This window comes from Sturnus vulgaris, chromosome 2, assembly GCF_052056855.1.
Source record: "Sturnus vulgaris isolate bStuVul1 chromosome 2, bStuVul1.hap1, whole genome shotgun sequence".
In the NCBI taxonomy this organism is placed as follows: Eukaryota; Metazoa; Chordata; class Aves; order Passeriformes; family Sturnidae; genus Sturnus; species Sturnus vulgaris.
Window position 1 is genome coordinate 105,892,353 of NC_142244.1, and position 20,693 is coordinate 105,913,045.

Here is a 20,693-nt window from a genome sequence, read left to right on the forward strand (position 1 = left end):
TTTATGATATACCTGGTATAAATAATGTCAAGTGTAACTTTTTGCTGTTAGAAACTTATAAAGACTCCAACTATATTAGACAACTGTGAGAAATGAACCTACTGCTCATCTAGAGGTTATCTGAGATGTAGTGAATGGTTTTCACATCTCCTCAGTTCAGTTTATTACAAAGTGCAGTGTCTTGGATTATTTCAACTCAGATGGTTTGTGATAGCATTGATAGCAAGGTAGAAATCACAGCACCACAAACTAAGCAGTCACAGCTTCTGCACTGAAAAGCTCTTGAACCACTTCAAGTCTTGCACGTGCCTGCTGATATCATGAGAGGGCTGGGCTGTAAAGCTGCTCTGCTGCACTAGACATGTTCTAGAGTAGCCTACAGCCATGACTCAAGAAGATACATCCTATGGCTCCACTTGCACTCTTCTGTCCAAATTTCTGGTCATTTCTCCATCCCTCTTATGAACAGGCAGAAACATCGGCCCCCAAACCACAGATGATTTGATGCTGCCCCTCTGACTCTTCCAGACCTCAGCTCGCCGGCCATACGTAGGGCTTCTTTGAAGCTACACTGGTACAACTTGTGTAAGCAGTTCCAGCCTATTAAACTATTCCCTGGGGAGTTTTCCTCACCTAGAAAAGTCGATAATGTCCTAATTTCAGTTAAGCATTTATTAGCTTTCTGTATGCAAGCCATTGAGTGGGCAGGGAGGAGCAGAAGGATGTGTATTGAGAAGACACAATGTTCTCCTCTGGCAATGTGGGAAGACTGGCACATCATAATGTTCAGGAATAATAATTGCACCTCTAGCACTTCCACTACTTACTTGATCAATGTTTAAAAAAGATTTAACATACTGATGTTTTAGAAAAGTAACCACCAGTCCAGATACACAGCTTGTGAGGGTCAGGATAAGGGTAATGGAGGAGAACTCTTTAAAATGGCTGAGTAAGAAATCTGATTGAAAATAAAAACAATTGAAAAGCAAGTTACTATTTCTGACTTTTGCTACAGAAAAGCAAAATCTCAAATAAAAAAAAAAAAAAAAAAGAACATATTTTCACCAAAAAACACTGGGAAAGCAGGAATAATAACTATCATTTGAGTGACTTATGTTGCCCTTGATGTAGGCCAAGCTCTCTAGTTGTACATCCTGAAGATATCAGTCCCCCTCACTCATGAAAACCATTGCTTCTGGGGAACCTTACAGGGCAAAATGGGGGCATGAGGAAAACAAATGGCAGCTTTCCAAAGGATTTGGCATGGCCAAACCAAACCACAGGCACAGGTCTTGGCTGTACCACCTCTGTTTTCAATGAAAAGCACCTATTTCTGCCAAAATGCTATTGAAGTTCAAGTGATTATTTTATTATATCTTAATTGATTGAAAATGTTACCTCTCAATTTTTGTGAATTACCTTCCTTGAACCATTGGAGGCAATGATGAACTAATCTTTTTTCTTACATTAAAAAGGAGAAAATGTGGTGCTATAGTACTTGACTAATTTTGCAAGACTTTCAAATCCAATAATAGCATTCTTCGTAATTGATTTAGCCTTTCTCAATTCCACTTAAATTAGCTTTCTGCTTTAATTAAATCGCAGCATATTTTATGCCAGGAGAGAATTGGTCATTTTTACCTGCTGGTATAATTACAAAATACCACCACAATGCACAAGAGAATCCCAAGGTCTATAGTTATAAATAAACTTAAGATTTAACTTTATGCTTCTGTTTTCCCTCCAATATTTATAGCATATTGTATTTCTGATATATTTTATGCTGCTGTTTTACAGTGTTTTGCAGACGGTCTTGCAATTCTCGGGATGCAATAATAGGAATTAAATATTTATGGTTGTGCATAACTTCAATTGTCTCTGCAGTCTTCAGAGTTCCCTGTAGAAGTCAGCATTTGTCAGCTCAGAGCCTGCACTGGCACCACTGATTATTGTGCTGACACTGCCTCATGTTACAGCAAAGACTCTCTCTAGCCCCAGCTCATCCATAATTTCAATGCATTTCATCCCATCCTCTTCACAGAAAAAAGTTATCAAAGTCAAAAATGTTGCCCTACTTTTCCAGCCTGAGGAAGCCATTGTCTGAGAGCTGAGGTTTGCTTTCCGTGCATCTCATGCACACCTTGGAGTGGGAGGTTTGACTCTGTGTGGGACACCTGTAACTCATGCCTCCAGTCAGGCCAAGACTTCAGACTTCCCTCCACCTGACAAAAGGCCACACAAAACACACAAGAGATGTACATGCTCTCTCCAGGGCACTTGGGTCTCGCCCAGAGGCTGCAGGGAGGGACTGAAGGAGCAGGTTCCAGGGACAGCTGCTCTTCTTTCATCTAGAGACACAACAGGAGAGGACCAGGAGAGCATCCAAGCTCTCAGCAGAACAAACCTGCAGCTGAGACACACAACAGCTGAGACAAGTCTTTGCCTGCTGCTGTCCTGGGTCCTACTCCCTCCTGGGTCTGGGTCTCATTAAAACCACAAACTTTAGGATCCTTTTCTAACTAGTAGACAGAAAAGCCCTATTAGCACAGGCCATCCCATGCATTTATTCTAGAAATTTCAAAATTCGGTAAGAATCAAAAATTAAAAGCACTGTTAGTGTCTGTTAAAAATGCCTAGGCTTTTTATTTCTTTCTCTGTTCCCTTATCTGATCATCTGTGTTGCTTTGAGAACAGGAACTCAAGTTGTTATCTCCACTGTACACAATGAAATGGACCCTGCTAAATCTGCAGGTCCCTCCCCACAACTTTTGCCCTCTGCTATGTAAATGAAAATATTTTATGAAGTTATTTTAATGGGAGTATGGTACTCTTACATTAGGCCTAATTTCCTTTCAACAGAGGCTCAAAAGAGGGAGTTCATTTACAGTGTTTTAAAGCACTTGTACTTCCCTACTGCCTGAACTTTTCTAAGATGAATTCTTGTAAGACAGAGCACAGCACGAATTATATGTATCTGTATTCACCCATAAGCCTATAAAAATTTGCATCTACTCCCTTCCTTCTTTTTCTCCTTGTTGGATTTGTTGTTTTCTTCTCAACACAATCTGTTAGAGAACTGGTAAATCCTTTACATCAGTACATGTTGCTATTTTCAACCTTGAATGTAACCACCTAAAGAAAAAAAAGTCAAATACTCCTTTGCTATACACTTTTTTATTGTTCCTTAATATAATTTCTATTTTTATCTGGCAGAAGCTAGGAAGGGACAGTAATTATTTCTCTCAAAAAATGAGAAAAACTTTAAAACTTATAAAACAAGATTTATCCTCCAAAAGGGTACTCACTCAAAATGCCCTGTGTCTCAGAGTGAGCAGAGTTACATCCCTTCCCATTTGAACATCATCTCTGAGTGCCCTGTCTGAAAGAATAGTTGGTCTGTAAGTTGGACATTCATTAAATAGAAGTGAGGAAATAATTTTTGTAGTGCTGTGCATAGACACAGAAAATTATCCCTTGTGCATAATTGCTCATGACAATTCAATTTTTTCACTTGTGTTTTGCATACATATGTGTGCATGTATATTGATACATAAATAATATAAATATGTTATTAATGACTCCCAATAATAATACTGCTGCATATTCTGTTTGTAAATTACTTAAGAAATCTCCCAAGGGATACTGTCATTGTAATAACATTGTTTCAACACTGTTGGAATAGGACAAGTGGAGTGGACAATTGCTATAGTAAACTCACTCCTAATGTGGAGATTTACTGACAATACAGCCTCTAGTAGCTTTCCATGACAGATCTCTACCTACAGCTGCACCAGCTCTTTACACAAAAATATAAGTAGTCTTCAAATCATGTGAAGACTTATAGCACTGAAGCTAAGACCTGAAAATATTTTACGGAAATATTAAATATTTTAATGAATTGTAGCTGTGGAGTAACTGGACTGGTTCAGTAAGTGCTTGATGTAATCACATACACATGGCAGTGTCTGTCTGGAGATCTCTGTCAGTCTAAAACTTAACTTGAGTTTTAATATGAGATTGCAAAATGAAAACAGATAATTAAAGGCAAAGGCAAAAAAGTAGTAACTTCTTAACTTTTAGTTTCCACCACTATGACCACAAACTAGTAGCAGAATTCAATCACTGATCTTACATTTGAAATCATTTAGATGTGATTTTCACCCACAACCTGATGATGTAGCAGCTGAAGGCAAAAGAAGTAAGGTGAAGAATAATCAAGCAACTCTTAATACATTACTGCTAAACATATACAGAACATGGAATAAAAAGAAATCACATTAGCAAGAAGAACATATGGAGGAGACCTAGTGCTTTTCCTGAAAAATTGTCCAAACTTCTTCCTTTAAGTAACACTTGGGAGCACATTTGGTTTTAAGGCCAATTCTTCTCACATATTGAAATTGTGGGAACATTGACTTTCTTCATTAAGTCAGAGCTATAATCCATAAGACTGACAATAAAAATATTCATGGTACTTTGTCCAATTTTCAGCTGATTATCATCCTCTGCAAGCAAAGCTGCAGGAAGCAAAAAATTGAGTAACTCATTGAAAAACTGATCAAACTGCTTTTCTCTCACAAACTAAAATGTCCATCTTTGGGAACACGTTGGAAAATTTAACTAAAATAAACATATTTGTCCATGATCTGCTCAGCATATGACCTACTTCATATATTATTATTTACTTGAAGTAAATTAACTTAAACCTTGCCAATTATCATGTCTTTATTTATTGAGCATCACTGGGACTGTACCCAAATTTAGTTTGAGAGTCACAACTCTTTTTTAAAACTTTTGTAAGTCTGTCCTGTACTTCTTATAGAAGGACAAAGTTGCTTCTTACACAGCTTTGCTATAATCATGTAGCATTATTAACTTGACAGAACTATTGGTGGCCAGACCAACCACTCATATGCAGTGTGGTCTCCTCTGCCCTGCTCCTCCAACTGGGTCAAGACCAACATTTCTCAAAAAACTGGAGCAACCTTCCCTCCTGTGGGCCAGAGAGGTCTCCAGGAACACCTGCAACACACTGGAGTATTCCTCTCAGCTTAGAATCACAGAATCAATTAGACTGGAAAACATCTCTAAGGTCATTAATTCAGCCATTAGGGTTCTTTCTGGAACAAGTCCAGACTTTTGGATTGACAATATGAAACCTGCTCACAGATTTTTGGTGGACTTGCAGTGAGATAGACCCTAAGCCACAAATCCCAAGTATTTGGGAGAGTGTTAAGGAAGTATCACTGTGTACTTTCTCTTATCTTCCTCTCTCACTTGAGTATTTGCAGCTTGACTAAAGGCAGGATAACTGGTCTAAAATGGTGTTTCTTTCCTTATGCTCATTAGGAATTACTTGCCAAAATTTGATAACCAGAATTCAGAAAAAGAATGAGGCAACATAAGTTTCCCTCGTTCCCTTTTTCCCTCTTCTTTTTGATATCGCAAGGAGTGCAAATAACTCACTGGTTTTCAGAAATCAATGAAGACTGTCATGTCCCTGCAAGTAAATGAATGACATTTAGACTTTCCACTATACAAGTTTGAATATCTGATTGATTTTATGCTGGAGAATTTAGTTTAGGCAAGCAGTACTGCTAAAGTCTCATGCATCAAAACAAGACAGACTTTCATTTGAGATCTCCTGAAAAACAGAGTGAAACTGTCCAAACTCTTCAAGTACACTTGGATTGCTTGACCTTGTAGGGGAGCTACTTGTATCACCCAGGGAAGTGCAGCACAGAGTGAAACTATGCTTCCACCTCTGAGGCCTCCACTTTGCTATACTCTTCTATATGAATGATAAAAATTATCTCAGGAATGAAAGTACAAATTGAAAAACTAGTCCAAGATGTTCTCAGAACAAGGGTGTTAGTAGCACAGCAGTAGTTAAAGTTTACAAACTGTACTAGTAGAAAAAAAACAGTGCAGAGACACTTCAGATAGAAAACTTCCTGGGGAAATAAGGTTGGCAGTAGCTGAAAAAATTGTTCAGACCTTGTGCACATTAGAGCAAAACCACCCCCAGCCATGTCAGTGACTCCAGGTCACCAAGAACTACAGCTTCCTTCCCAATACCAAACTGAAGGTCTCACTCAGCTGACCAGTCTACAGTTAAATCTCACCATCTGATTTAATTCTGAGTTTTAAGATTAATTATTTTTTTCTGTCATTTGACCAGATTTTCTCACCTTCCTTATTAAAGAGAAGGCTGAACTTGAGTTTTATATTATGACAGCACCCTTCCCTGAGACTGTAGGCTGATAAACAAGGCTCTACAACTTCCATAACGATTTTTTCTTTTAGATATTAACCAAAGCAATAACAATTTTATCTGAAGAACAGAAATACATTTGAGGTGACCAACAAAGAGAAAACAGCTTTTTATTACCTGAAATATTCTACAAAGTTGTCAACAAAAGAAGAGTGAGTTGACTGAAATTCACATCAGTCAATAAAGCAACAATCATAATTTCAAATCACTCAGGGGAAAAATGTTTATCTGTGGCTGCTTTTATGAGTGGAAATTAATTCAGCCAAATTTCAGAGAGGAATAAATGGCCTTTTGTCAGAGCCACCATAGCCAAATTATTATTAGTTTCTGACTTCTATCGTGATGTCAAAACCCAGAATCTCACATGACAGGTGAGTGCAGTCCCCTCAAACAGAGACCAAGGAGAGGATATTACACACAACCAAAGCCAGCCCCTTCCAGAGCTGGCTGTGTTCACACCTACCCTGATTTGGGTGAAGAAAGAAAACGGTGCAGGGTGAATGTGCCAGCTCAGATCCATGGCTGCTGCATTTCAAATGAATTGCAAGTGGCAGGTCAGTTTTGCCAAACAAGAAGGGAGCCATCTCAGGAAAGCACAGGTTATGATCACCAGATCAATGCAAGATAAATAACAGTGTACCCCACACAGCCTGCGTATCTTAAATCAGTGCTGCCAAACCATGCCTTTTGAAGGACAGCTAAAAATGACATTGAAGGTTTTCATGTGGCTTTTACTTCACAGTGAATCCATTCAGCCTTGGGAGACACAGATCCTCTCAGAGAATTTGCTCTTATCTAGCAGCAGAATTCCTGTTTCACCAGGGCTGACACTTGTAATGCATCTGATCAGCAGGATCACTCAGGCATCCCCTCTCACAGAACAGAGCCCTAATTTGATGAGTATGCAGAGCATAATACAAAAGCAAATCACGACAGCTTCAGACCCTGTGCCCTGCTCATCTCCCCAAACAACTCCACTTCTGCTTCCAGTGACTAGTTCCCAAACTTTTCTGACAAATGAGTCACTATCTACCCACCCAGGCCTCTTATGGCAGGAAAAAAACTTATGCAAGATCCATCACTCTGAGGGATAGAAAGAGCAACTAAAAAACAGCTATTGCCAACAGGGTGCTGCTCACAGACAGCAAGGGACCAGCACACAAATCCATGTGCCAGGCTCTCCCAGGCCACAGCATCTGCAGACCACCACCTAGGAACCCCCTCTAACAGGGACAGGGCTGGCCCCCATGCTGGGCTTTTCCATGCTGAGAAAAGCTCGGCCACTGCAACTGAGTGCCAGACAGAGCCGGGTCTGCAGGAGAGCTGGTCCCAGCATTGCAGCCCCACTGCTGCAGCCAAAAGACTCCCAGGGAATGGCTGAGGTCTCCAGTTACCCTAATACCATCACTAACAACCTCATACAGCAAAAAAGATTACTTTTAAGCATTTTTCCTGAACCTTTGAAGGAACCATCTCCTATATAACACCTTTCCTTTGAAACTCTGAGTTTACCCAAGTAATAACTTACTCCATGCCAACCTCACCCTGCCTGACTCCACTTTTCCCACCTGCGTTCCCTCCCCCTTTTGTTTTCTCTATCATCCATGTGCTTCTGCTTAGAATCATTTTAAAATTAAGTTTTCATGTTAGCTCTTTGTTAAGTATATTCATCTAAAATTTTATTCTGTTGAAAAATAAGTAAATGGCATTGAGCAGGTCCATTCCAACCCAGGCCATTCTATGATTCTGTGGCTCTATATTTGCCATTTCTTATGCAGAGTATAATCTGTGCTGCATCCTCCTGTCATATCATACTGATAGAGGCCCTATCAGCTAATTAAAGATTTTTACCCTTTTTCTTTTCTCTGTTTTCTCAGACACAAAGTTCTGATATTTTTAGTAGCACCTGATTTTTATGGAAAACATCTCTTCCAGATAGACATTTTGGAAGCAGCAGCCATAATTTTTGACCTATTATGGGCAAATCAGCACTATTAAGTGATCTTAAAAGCACTTCTGTAGATAGTACAAAATGTATATAAGCTGCTTCATTGGCAAAATTATCTACCTTCTGGTGCCATTACACAGAACAGCCTAATATGCATAATTACAGTAATTATGCAGAGTACAGCACAAACAAAAACAAAATTATATGCTGCTTCACACTGGCACTCTTTCAGACAGAAATTCATTTTCACATTTACAGTATTGCAAATACGGACAACATTATTAAAGCAGAATTTGAACATAATTATACATACCAACTCCACATTAAATTGGTGTTTTCCATCTTCAGTGAAGTTACAGGTAGCTGTTGTGATGTCTTTTTGATAGTACACTAAACCACCTAAACTTTAACAACATGTAAGTCCATCTCTGTTTTTCTTTCAACTGTATCACTGAAGTATCACAGCATCTGTAACCACCTGCTGCCTTCAAGCTGACTCTGCTTTACATAGCATACAACTGCTTTACACAGTAGGAACTGCCAGCCACGAAATCTTGACTTTGGGACAAAATAGATCTAAAATCACTTCTTCAGATAATTCTAAAAAAAACCATACTTTTCAAGTTTTCCCACCAAAAAGAAAAAAAAAAAAAAAAAGAGAGAGAAAGAGAGAAGATATTTTGAGCAGGATGGCAGGATGGACTGTTTCATTTCAGTTCAATTATTTTTAATCAAAATGGAAACTTGGAGCCCAAGGTCTGAGACTTCCTACACTGCAGTAACAACCCTGCATGAGCACAGCTCTTTCCAAAACACACATCCCCTAACATCCCCTATAGCCTACCATAAAATTTCAAGCTACTGTGATTTTATGCATAGGGTTACATAAAAGGAGAATCCCTGTCGGGACACAAAACTGCTCTGACTTCGGGCCTGCCACCTTGGCTGGGAATTATCCCAGACCTTTTCCTCCTGTCAGCCCCAGCAGCTGGGCAAGGCCCTGGGGTAGGAACAAGAGGGAGATGAGTGAGTACTTAAGTGTTGAGAGTACCTGGAAAGGACTCATCAGGCAGCAGAGATAAGACACTGCTGTGGCTGTAAGAGTATGCAGAACCCACCTAGCCAAGCAGAAAGTGCTTGTAGTGCTGGGGTATGACTGCAGGCAGTGAATTGCTGCTGGCACAGAAAACCTGCACTTGGAAACGCAGTAGCTGGAAGAGGAACAATAATGAGTGGCCCAGTTTAAAGCCTCCAAGAGAAGAAGGCTGATGCTAGTGACACTTTTGGAAGTCTTTCTCACCTGTTTGGACACCAGCTCTTCCATGAATGGTTTCATCTATCCAGGCTTTTGATACTTAGGAGTGGGATAAAGAAGGATCATTGCAAGCAAGCTGCTGAGGGAAGAAAAATTGAATAATTTGTTAAAGGGCTGAATTAATAGAACAGTTTTCCACATTATCACAATATGATGACTTCCTTCAGCTCAGAGTGGACACACTGGCAGACATTAAAACCAAGACCATCAGGAAAGGCAAAGATTGCACATGTGAGAGGAAACCCATGAATCCCTGAAGGGACAGGGATGTCCAGACTTGTCCAGACTGATCAAACATGGGAAAGGAGATCAGCCAGGCTCCTTCAGCCACTACCCCGTCCTGAAAGTCCCAGGTCTGAAGAACCATCTAGGCAGAAAAGCACTGTTTCTTTCCAGATGTTGCTCTAGTCAGCTCTGAGTGAAAGCTAAAATGCCAACATTTCTTAAGGAAACAAGACTCTTCGTGTCTGCATCCAGGGCTGTTTGTCTTTTGTTGTGTCTCTTCCCTAACCTTTTGTGAGCCCATTGGACAATTTAGATCTAATAAGACAAGCCAGAAGTATTACAGTCATTAAGTTCCTACAGATTTCCTGAAAACAGGGTGTGGGTGGAAGAGAAAGAGCTCATTAGTGCTGCCTGTGGGGGAAAGGCTGGTGAACAAACTCCCGCCTCTTTAGAAACCAGATTGCACACAAGGGACAGAAAGCAAGTGGTAATGAAAATCCCAAGTGTGGGGAAAGCTTGAGGTCTGCAGAGGACCCAAAAAAAAAGATCAAAACCACAGAAACAAACACAAACTTTCTCTCTTCCTACGTTTTGACACTCAGTCTTACCATTGGGGGTAATCCAATCTATTTTAGTTTTGGGACCTGAAAAGAGAGGGGGATCAGATATATTTGTGCTTGGAGCCCAAGTGTGCACATCTGTGAGCCCACATAAGCTTCATGCAGGAAGGAAACACTCCTCACATAATATGAAGCTGTAATGTATTTTTAACTGCCCTGAGACTGGGGAATTGCCTCCTGCAATTGCTGATAGTAGGTGACCACTGATAAAACTGATGGAGCCCTGGTTGCCAAGTGAACTGCCCTGCACAGGCAGGGCAACAGCTGACAAGAAAGGAAAAGGGTTTGGTTCCCACAAAACAACTTAAAACTAGGGTGCAAGCTTTATAATAGAAGTTGTGGTTCATGTATTAGATGAATATTCTGCTTCCATGTGAAGATTGATCCAGCTGAAAAAATCAGTTTTGACTCTGATGAAAATATCTATTTAATCACATTTACAATCAAATAGCAGCCAACTTCTTCACTGTTGATATGAGGGGGGCTTTTTGTATATATTTATGTTAGCATGTTACATTCTGTGTGGTCTTTGACTGGATCTCCACCAAGTGCAAGGACTCAGCCCTTCACCTTTCCTGGTAGAAAATATCCTACAATTTTCCTAAAGTTCAAGCCTTAATTCTCATCCCTGCAGCACTCTGACTATATAATAATCTTCAAGTTGTCACTAAGGAGCTATGGCAATTGCTTGAAGACAATGACCTAAAGCAGCTTTTCAAACATCTATTTTCTATCTTTTATTCTTCTAATTTTTATAATCACAGAAACAACATATAAAAAGATTGAAATATTTTAAATAATGCAGAGGAGATTTTAATTTAATTTCTTTAATCAAAAGATTTTCCAAATGTGACCATTTAAAAGAAACTTTTCCATTGCAAATACTTGAAAAATAAAATGCATTACATAGAATGATTTCAGCTTCCAACATTTTCTATCCCTATCTGATTTATTTTATGGGAGTGTTCTGTCCATTTTGCTTTATCCTATGATGTTTTCGGAATTAATTAACTTTATTCCCAGATCAAACCACCTCCCTAATAAGTTCATTTATCCTTTTGGATGCAGCACTGAAGGAAGCACACCCAGGCCAGTCACAAATGAAGATTGCTCTGAGTGGAACACACTTATGCCCAAAGGCCCACTTCTCACAGTTTGCAGGGGTGGCAGGTTGATAAATTTGGAATCACAGCCACTTCCCAGGAGTAAGTTGTCTAAAAGTTGCATGGGACTTTGGTTTTGCAAAAGGACAAAGAGCTAAGCAATGCAAGGAGCCCAGTTTGATGCATGAGAGCCTTTTTCCCCTACAGGAGACCTGAGCCCTGCTCTCTGCACCAGTTCCCATGAGAAGGTCCTGGCCACCATTAAAAATGTATTCTAGGTTCACAAAGTCATAGATTGGTTGAGTTTGGAAGGCAGATCACCCAGTCCTGACCTGTGCTCAGAGCAGAGTCAAAAAAAGACAGCTGCTCAGGGCTATGTCCAGTCAGGTTTTGAAGATCTCCAAGGGGTTTTCCCTTGGGGCACTTTTACCTTGATCTTCAACAATAGAAGAATTGGTGCACTATGCAACCTGTATCAACAAATTTGATAAAAGCAACCTCTCTCCCTGAAACATCAGATCTCTTATTAGACCAGAATGGTCTTCTCTACTACTGCTGCTATTGCTACTATAAAATTTCAGTTTTCTTTTCTGGACTTAACAGTAGGTTTTATAGATTCTTTACAAGTAATTAAAATCTCCTGCCTCTTACCTCTGCATATTTGAACAGATTGCCTCATATATGCTCTAGAACTATTATTAATCACATTTATTACCTGAAGATTTAAGCCTTCATTTGAGAGATCCATACAGAGACTAAGGAGGTACTTTTGGAGAGGAACATTTCTGAGTTGTGTACTTCTTCCATTAATCAAGGCACCAAAGGAAGGGTCTCCACCAATACAGCTACACCAGTTTTCAGCAGGCAACAATCTCCCTTTAACATCTGTAAAGCATTTCTTATATAACAATACCAGCTAATTAAATAATCAGAGAAGCATATGTCTATGGAGAATCAGGGAAGTATATGCCTGTGAAGACTGCTCAGTCCCAGGCACAAGTGTGAGAATGTGGTTTTTTCTTCTAATAAGTATTGAAGCTAAATTTTTCCTTAACTCTGCATCTTACTGTTCATTTTAATTTCTCAGAAGCATTCATTTTGACTCTAAGAAAAGCTGTGATTTAAATCCTTGCAGCTTTGCTGATGCTCAGATTAGATCTCCTCATGGAGCAAAGTGTTCCCCAGGACAGCTCTGCTTAGCAGGATGCAGGGTTCAGTATTTGTGTGAATCAATCCAGACCATTTCAGGGTCACTTTTAGCAAAGGAAAGCCTGCCTGTTAAGACCAGATAAGAGTGAGGTCATTGATTTATTTTTTCCTCATTATCTGGCAAGGTTTCAGTTGAAGCCTAAACTCATTATCTCTGTGGAAATACAAACACAACTTGGTCCCTTGAAGCAAGTTAATTTAGTTTGAAAACAGTTAGAGAGTTACCTTCTGAATTCAATTAGCTAATAACTCCTGATGGGTAAAGGTCACAGAAGAGCAAGGCACTGTGCTGGTTTAAGTTAAATGCAACTCTAGGTAACATCAGAGCAGCACTCTTCCCCTTCTTACTGAGTCATGGCTGCAGCTTCTGGCCATCATCTCCAAATTCTCTGTCAATAAGAGAGACAAAGTTATGCCAGAAGGGATCACCTTCAGGGAACAGCAGCAGTACCTTTGAACCACAGCTCCTTCAGTGTCTTTCCTTTATATTGTAAGTAAATCAGCAAGAGAAGACGTTCCCCCTTTCAACCGCACTGAATAAAGTCCCTCTACTTACCCACGTTAATCAAAATAATCTGTACAATAAAATCCAAATCCCTCTCTGCAGCAAGATGCAATCAAATGCAGGATTCACTTTCTATTCCCAGCTGTAGAGAGAGCTCCTGTAAGGACTGGTGCTGTAGCAGAGCCTATGTTCCTGCAAAAGATATGACACTTGTGGATCACTCATGGACCACCAGCTGCAAGAGGCTGTTTCAGGCTGGGCTGGGAAAACATTTCCAGCTTAACATCCAAGTTAGAAAATAATACTATGATAGAAACACTGAAAGGCTTGATCACAGTATAATAACTGTTGGTATTACTACTATAATAGAGGGGAAGTAAATGGTGGAAGGGCGGCACATTTTAATTGTTCTCTCAAGGAAACACCGGGCTCTGAACTACCGTAGGCAATCTAGAGCTACAAGCAGTTCCCTCTTAGAGAAACAATTTTTCATTTTATAATGTGAAAGCAAATTTCTTGCCAGTATTACCTCAGGTCATTAGCTATATTGTAATTCTTGTGTTTTTCCAAACTGATTTCCCCCTTAATTTGATTTTGAGCAGCTGATTAAATTTACCCTCCTTGAAGAAACAGACATTCAATTTAGCTCTAGATCGACATTCTCCTGGTATCAAAATGCAGTTCTCATGGTCACACTTCTAGCTACAGAGTAATTTTGTCACTGCTTTAAAGGGACATTCTCTTACCAATGACAATATGTTGGCTTCTTCCTGCACATCCATGTTATACACAAGCTCAGAAAGCAGAACAATAAACTGTGCAATGCAAAAGGTACTCTTCAGACAACTACAAACCACTGAATTTCAGGATGAAAGAAAACCCAGTGCAGCACTGGTATTCATTTTACTTAGTTACCCCACAAGGAACCAAATTCCATACCCAGAGGCATGGGTGCCTCTGGCTCATCACCATAATCCCAGGGCTCTCACCTTCTCAGGTGGCTGGATCAATGAGACCTTCCAAATATGTTCTCTTTCAAGACTCTGAGTGGACATCCAGGCTGGGTCTAAATTATTTAAGTAGGGATCGAACCTTAGGACCCTGTAGGTCTCTGAGCTATTTTATGTGCAAAAACATAAAAAAACATTAAACAGAAACATTATGCAGAATTCTGTGGATCAGATCAAAGGCCCACTATGTCCGGTGTTCCTTCACTGACAGGAGCCAGCAGCAGACACCAAGGCAAACAGTTTTTAAAAGGGGTAACCATGCAGTTATTTTCTCCACTCTCTCCTCCCCACATCCAGAGCCTGCCACGCAAGCAGCTCCTCAGGCACAAATGTCATCTTCTTGCCTATTAATCCCTGATAGGCTTTTTTTCTGTTAATTGGCCTGATTGGTTTTGAGCCCATCTAACCTCTTGACACCCAGCAGATACTGTAAGACTGGTTCCAGTTTAATCACACACCACAAAGACCAAGTTTGCTGTTGTTTGCTTAAGCCACTACCCAGTAATTCCACCTGATGTCCCTTGTTCTTGTTCTGGGAGAAACGCAAACAATCATTTGCTACTTATTTTCTCCGTGCCACTCATGATTTTAAACACCGCTATCACATGCCTTTCCACCTTCCCTTTTCCCATCTAAGGAGTCTATCTAATCAATCTCAATTCAGAAGCTGTTCTTTGTTTGTGAAAACATTTGTCAGGTTTCTCTGTCCCCTTTTCTTAGACGTGGAGACCAGAACAGCACACAGTAATCTAGAGGTGAATGCATAGCAAAATAATTCTTTTGTTTGCTGGGTCTTCCCTAGCAATTGCTGACAATCCATTTGCTTTTGAGCATTGCTCTGCCCTCAGCCAACATTTCTTAGAATTACTGACAGCTAATTTGAGCTCTCTTCCTTGAGTCACAATAGGTATTTAAACCCCATTTCAGCATCATATAGTCAGGTTTATTTTTCCCCATGTGCATTATCTTGTGGTTATTGGCACCAAATGCAGGCTGCCATTTCACTGAAACACTACTCACCACATTTTTAAAAGAAGATTTTTATTTTTCCTACCCTGAATAACTCAGGCAAAGAAGCATCCAGCACTATTTAGGACATTTTCCAGACCACTTATGAATATGCCAGACATCACAGAACTCAGTGCAGATCCCTGTGGGATTCCACTTGTTATCTCCCACAGAAATACCTGACTGTTTATTCCTACTCCTCGCATCATTTCCAGCAGAGAACTTTCCTTTCATCCTGCTACTGTTTTGCTTCTTTAGGATCTTCTGACTGAGGAGCTTATCAAAAGCTTTAGGAAAATCTGAGCACACTGTACCAACCAAATCACCCTAATCCACACTCATGTCAGTGCTTCAGACAAAGAGCAGTGGATTTCTCTCAGACACGATTTCTCCCAACAAAAGCCACATTGATATGTTTCCAAAGTCCTTTTTAAATACAGGTGACAAATTGCTATTTTCCCTTTCTGAGGCACAGCAGATGTGTGGGGCAGAGGTGCAGGAGTTCCTATTCCACTACAGAAAATTGGCTAAATCTGAATGTGCAGTGGTTGCAATGACCAAAAGTCCCTCCAGCCCTAACCATTCTGAATGATGCCAAGCACTGCTTCTTCTCCAGGGATTCCCCACTCAGTGCCTTCAACACTTTGCAGCAGCAGAATCCCTCTCATCATTATTCTTTCTCCACTAACAGTCCTGCTTTCTTCTGCAGCTGTTCAGTTCTGTGAATTGCTTCCACACCTTTAGTGCCCACAACACCCCCAGAGAATAACCCTTCCTGCAGCCTTTCTGGAGATCTGCTCTCACAGGGGAAAGGCCCCTGCCTTTCTCCCCACATTCAGCCATCCCTGAAGAACATGACATGATAGAACTACCTTTTAAGAAGTTTTAACGAAACTCCAAATTAAAATTCATGTGGGTTGCCCAGTGAGGAAAATTTTGAACCCACAGAAATACACTGCTTCCCTTTACAATCAGAGATTAATCATCTTTGTGTTATGGCTACTCATGTAAAGCCTGAGGCATTAATTAAATTAATGTAAGTGACAAGAGTTTCTCTAATAACATTCAGCTACTATTTGACAACAGATCTGGTAGTTATTTCAAATTGTTGTGGTTAGTCCAAATAAAATTTAATTATGCCAACACACTTGGTTTCTAATTTTTCCTGGTATTATGTTAATAGGCTTATTCTTATCTTATTCTTATACCTTTTCAGATTTTTCATTTAAAGCTTTGGAAAACATAAATGTGCCCATTTCCGTCACAACTTAGCTTTTCAGAATATATCACAAGTTCTTAGGGATGTATACATAAAATCAGTAAAAAATCCACCAGGATCTTAGTCACTGCTTTGCATGTATGAGGTGTTATCTGTAAAAGAATTCAATCAGAAAATTCATTATAAAATGTGAGAAATGGCCCAGAACCTTCAGTCTAGTGTATGCTGAAATTTATGAAGTGGTGTTAAGGGAAAATTGTTTCCAGAAGGCATCAGATAAGATAGCAAAGATAAAGACTTCCAAACAAGGAATTGGAAAACAGACACAACAGTAATGGCCAAAATATGCCTTTTTAATTCCAGGTACCAATGCTCTGGTCAACAGGTAGATCTGTATTCACTCATGTGAAGCAAGACCAGGGATTAAAAATGTTCCTGTCCCTGAAAACAGATATTATGAAGTAATGTTAATAGCAATGGAGAATTCTTAACTGAGGAGGTGAAACCTTTCAGTGAAAGAAAAATATTTAATTTGATTTTTTTCACTGACACACTTAAGTGTCTGTGTGCATATATGTACATATAGAGGCCACATGAACTCACAGAGCATTGCAAAAACACAGACCCTGAGTTTCTCAGTCTTTTTAATATTGAAAGGTGAAACAGCTAAGGTGGCACTACTTTCCTGTTGTGAAACAACCTCAAATGTTTTCTTTCCCATTAAATATCTTTTGAGCAGGACCACTTAAGTGCCTAGAGCTACGGTAATTACCACTAGGCAGTAACTGGTACAATTTACTGCAAAATTTGTGTACAAAAAATCTCCCTCCACAGCACTCCAGAAGCCAGAAGGACACATGTACAATGAATATTTCAGGCCATAGAACTCATAATGAAAGGAAAATTCAGAAACGATAAATCCCAAACCCAACCACATTAGGACAATCACTGCACAGAAACTGAGCTTGAATGAACAGTTTCCAACTAATTAAAACCTAATAACCATAGCAATATTTCCAGCTCTACATGCGTCACTAAATATTTAATTTTTTCCACTAACTTTCATTTCATATATTTTAGCAATATTTGTGTCTCTTGATGCATTGCCGATGCTCAGATTCAGTTCAGTTTTCCCAAGTTTTTATTCCACACTAATTTCCTCAGGTGCCTGAGTTAACCTTTCAGAGATGATGTTCCTCCAAACCCAAGCCTGGTCCAGCTGTTCTGAGGTATTTAACCAGGGCAGCAGCATCTGCTGGGCTGGACAGGAGCAGGGTAATGCCAGACTCCTCCTGGTGATGCCTGTAACCTCTTCTCCAGCCCTGACCCTCCTGCCTCTCTCAGCAGCAGTTTTCTGCTGGGGAAGGGAAGGTGGAAGGAGCTGCTGGCTTCTCCCTCAGCCAGTCCACAGCAGGACCAGCCTGCAGGCACAGCAGGGCAGCTGTTCTGACCCCACACACTCTGCCTTTACACAAACCTTGTGTAACAACCACAATCAAATCTGACCCATGGCAAAAGAGTCCTCCTCACTCTTCTGCTTCCAGCCACCCAAAGGCTGGGCACAGTTGTTCAGGAACATCACAATATTTGCTTGTTTCCCCAAAGTCTTTCCTTCAAATGTCTCACAATTATATGGAAGCTCATCTTCCATTTAAAACAATGGCAGTCTGGGGCCACATGGAAACCCAGACGTGAATCTTACATGGACACCAGGAAACAGACAGGTTCAAAGACCTCCAAGACTCTTACTGCTACTGCTTTCCATCTTCCAACCTCTCAGTATCTGAGTTTAGCAACACTGCACAAAAGCTCAAGGCACAGGACTCAGTGTTTCTTCCTTCCAGGCTTGGGGCTGTGATCTGGCTCACTCTGGGGAGTGAGGAAAGAGGGAGCATTTTGGCTGGTCTGCTGGGAAGCAACCACTGCTGCCCAGCAGAGCTCACACTCTCCCATTGTGGAAGCACTGCTGTCACCAACAGTAGGCTTCACATCACGAATGCTCAGGCTAAAATCAAAATCTTCACAGCTTCTGAAAAACAGACAGCTCCAGACAGGACAGACTTCTGTTTTCTTCGAGTGGGTGCAGAAGGATTTAGTACAGGCTATATGTTCTGTCATCTCGAGCCTTCTGCTTGCACTTTATTTGCAATTTTTCAAAGAAACTCCTCTGAAAGGCAGGACATACTGGTGGCAGTCTATCCCTCCCTGCACAATAACAACCCTACAGCAGCTCTCCTGCCTTTATCAGAAGCACCCAGGAGCACCGAGATGGAGATGTGAATGCACTGAAGCACAAAGTGGTTTTGGATTATAATGAGCTACTGACCCTTAACAAACAATTTGGTAAATACAGACAATGGTTTGCTCTGGTGACCTACTCAAGTATGTCCAGACAGCAGGCACAGCAAGCAGGTGACTCTCAAGGTGTACTGCTGCTGCCTGGGGAGGAGCAGAGCACAAAGCTCATGGCCTAGCCAAGCCTTTCAGTATCAATGCCAACTTGCCACAACAGGTTCTAAATGGCTTTCTAGTAAGAAAACGGACCAAATGGGTAACAAAAATTAAATGACCAAAGAGATTATGTCAGGTATTCTTAATGAGGCATTTTTAAAATTAATTATTTCTTGCTAAACACTAAGAGGCTCCAGTCTGTTGATAATGTGGCTGCAGATTCACCAGGATAAAAAGCATCACACCAGGCCTCTCAGAAATGGCAGAAAATGTTGCAAACGACCTTGAAGTCTGCTTTCCTACAGGACGATCAGGAGATACAGAATCTAACTTTTTGGTGTTTGTTGGTTTTTTTTAAATGCTGCTTGTTTCATTTCCATTAAAAATACCATCTGTCAAAAAACTTATCTCAGAAATCAACACCCAGGTCTAAGAGAGTAACTCTACTCCATGAACTATTCTGTGTTATCAGCTTTCTTAACTGGCAACTTCAGCTCACTCAATAGTTGCTCACAGCAACTGTTTCAAGCGTAGGCTTGAGGAATAATCCCTTGCAACAGCTACTTGTGCAGAAGGTCAACACATCATTTTATATATCTCAGCAACATTTACCATCTTCAAAATCTTAGGAAGTTTTGAAACCTTTTTTAAAACAGGGGGAATTATTCGGCAGCACCTCCCACACAGTGAATGACAGAGATGACACAAATCTTGACAAGACAGTGCAGTTGAGGAGTGGTTCAGACACACTCATCCCTATGTCCAGGGACAGGCTCTGGGTCATGCCTGGAATGGCACAGGGAGCATTAACTGTGCTCATGGAGAAGTGCTATTTTATTTTCAGATTACACGGTGGTGTGCACCAACCCATTTCCCTTTTCATCACTTTAGGCCCCATACTGAAGAAAACAGTCAGAGTATTTTGGCTCTCATTCTTGTATTACAATTTAAGTGTGCAAGTTGCACACTGTGTTTTATTTTAGGCTTCAAGAGCAGCAGAAAAAAGAAAAGTAGCTGCACCCAACTGCAGCAAGTATCGGTATTTTCTAAACATTTTCATCCATATTTTGATTCTGTAATGGTGAATGAGATTTTAGGGTATAAATACATAAATGGTTTGCACACAGGTAGTATACTTCCAGTGCACTACCTAGAGTATCTATAGTATCTTGAAATCCCTATGCTTTCACTTAAGAATTTTTAAATTTGCAAACTTCTCCAAACTTCTAAGAATGATGACTTTCTTAAAAATGAGTAAACATGCAGCAAGAAATAAAACTCATATCTATGAATCACGAGCTTTTTTTCCTTTAATCATGGGAAAACAACAGACCTACATTTCAAGTTTAGTTGTGGTTGATCAAATATTTACTCTTGCACAGAGGCACAGCATCCCAAGGCCACTTGGAAAGTTGGCAAATCAAAGCAGAGAAAGATCTTTGACTCTAAGAGGAGTTATTTCAGTATTAAGCCAAAGTAATTTACAGTTTACTACACAACCTATATGCTAAATTAGACTACTGGATTTATCTGAAGGAGATTTAAGACATATACATATGGTCCAAGGAACACAAATACTGGGTCCATTTCATTTCCAATTACTATGAAATTTGGCTTTGTATGGAAACCTCTAGGTCCTTGCATTAGATCAAGCAGGCAAGCTGAAATAGTTGAACCTCTGAAATATTTGCAAAATTGAACTGGGATAGGTGAGGATGTTATTATAAAAAAGGTAAAGGCTTCATTTATTTACAGCCATTCCAAATGGAGCCCAGAGATTTCTGAAAGACGAGAGAAGAACCAGAG

At 40.2% G+C, this 20,693-nt stretch overlaps 1 long non-coding RNA gene across 6 annotated transcripts in view; it reads right to left on the reverse strand.

The window, feature by feature from the left end:
• LOC148224946 (uncharacterized) overlaps window positions 1–20,693 on the reverse strand; it is a 75,313-nt gene that overhangs the window by 47,465 nt on the left and 7,155 nt on the right. For 4 of the 6 annotated variants that reach the window (XR_015801790.1, XR_015801786.1, XR_015801791.1 and 1 more), the window contains exons 1-3: window positions 13,251–13,534; window positions 12,920–13,083; window positions 9,523–9,616 (exon numbers count right to left, since the gene is read on the reverse strand). This is a non-coding gene — a long non-coding RNA (uncharacterized LOC148224946). Of the gene's footprint in view, window positions 1–8,535; window positions 8,838–9,522; window positions 9,617–12,919; window positions 13,084–13,250; window positions 13,535–20,693 lie in introns of those variants that run through there. The other 2 variants (XR_015801789.1, XR_015801788.1) reach the window with 2 other exon arrangements.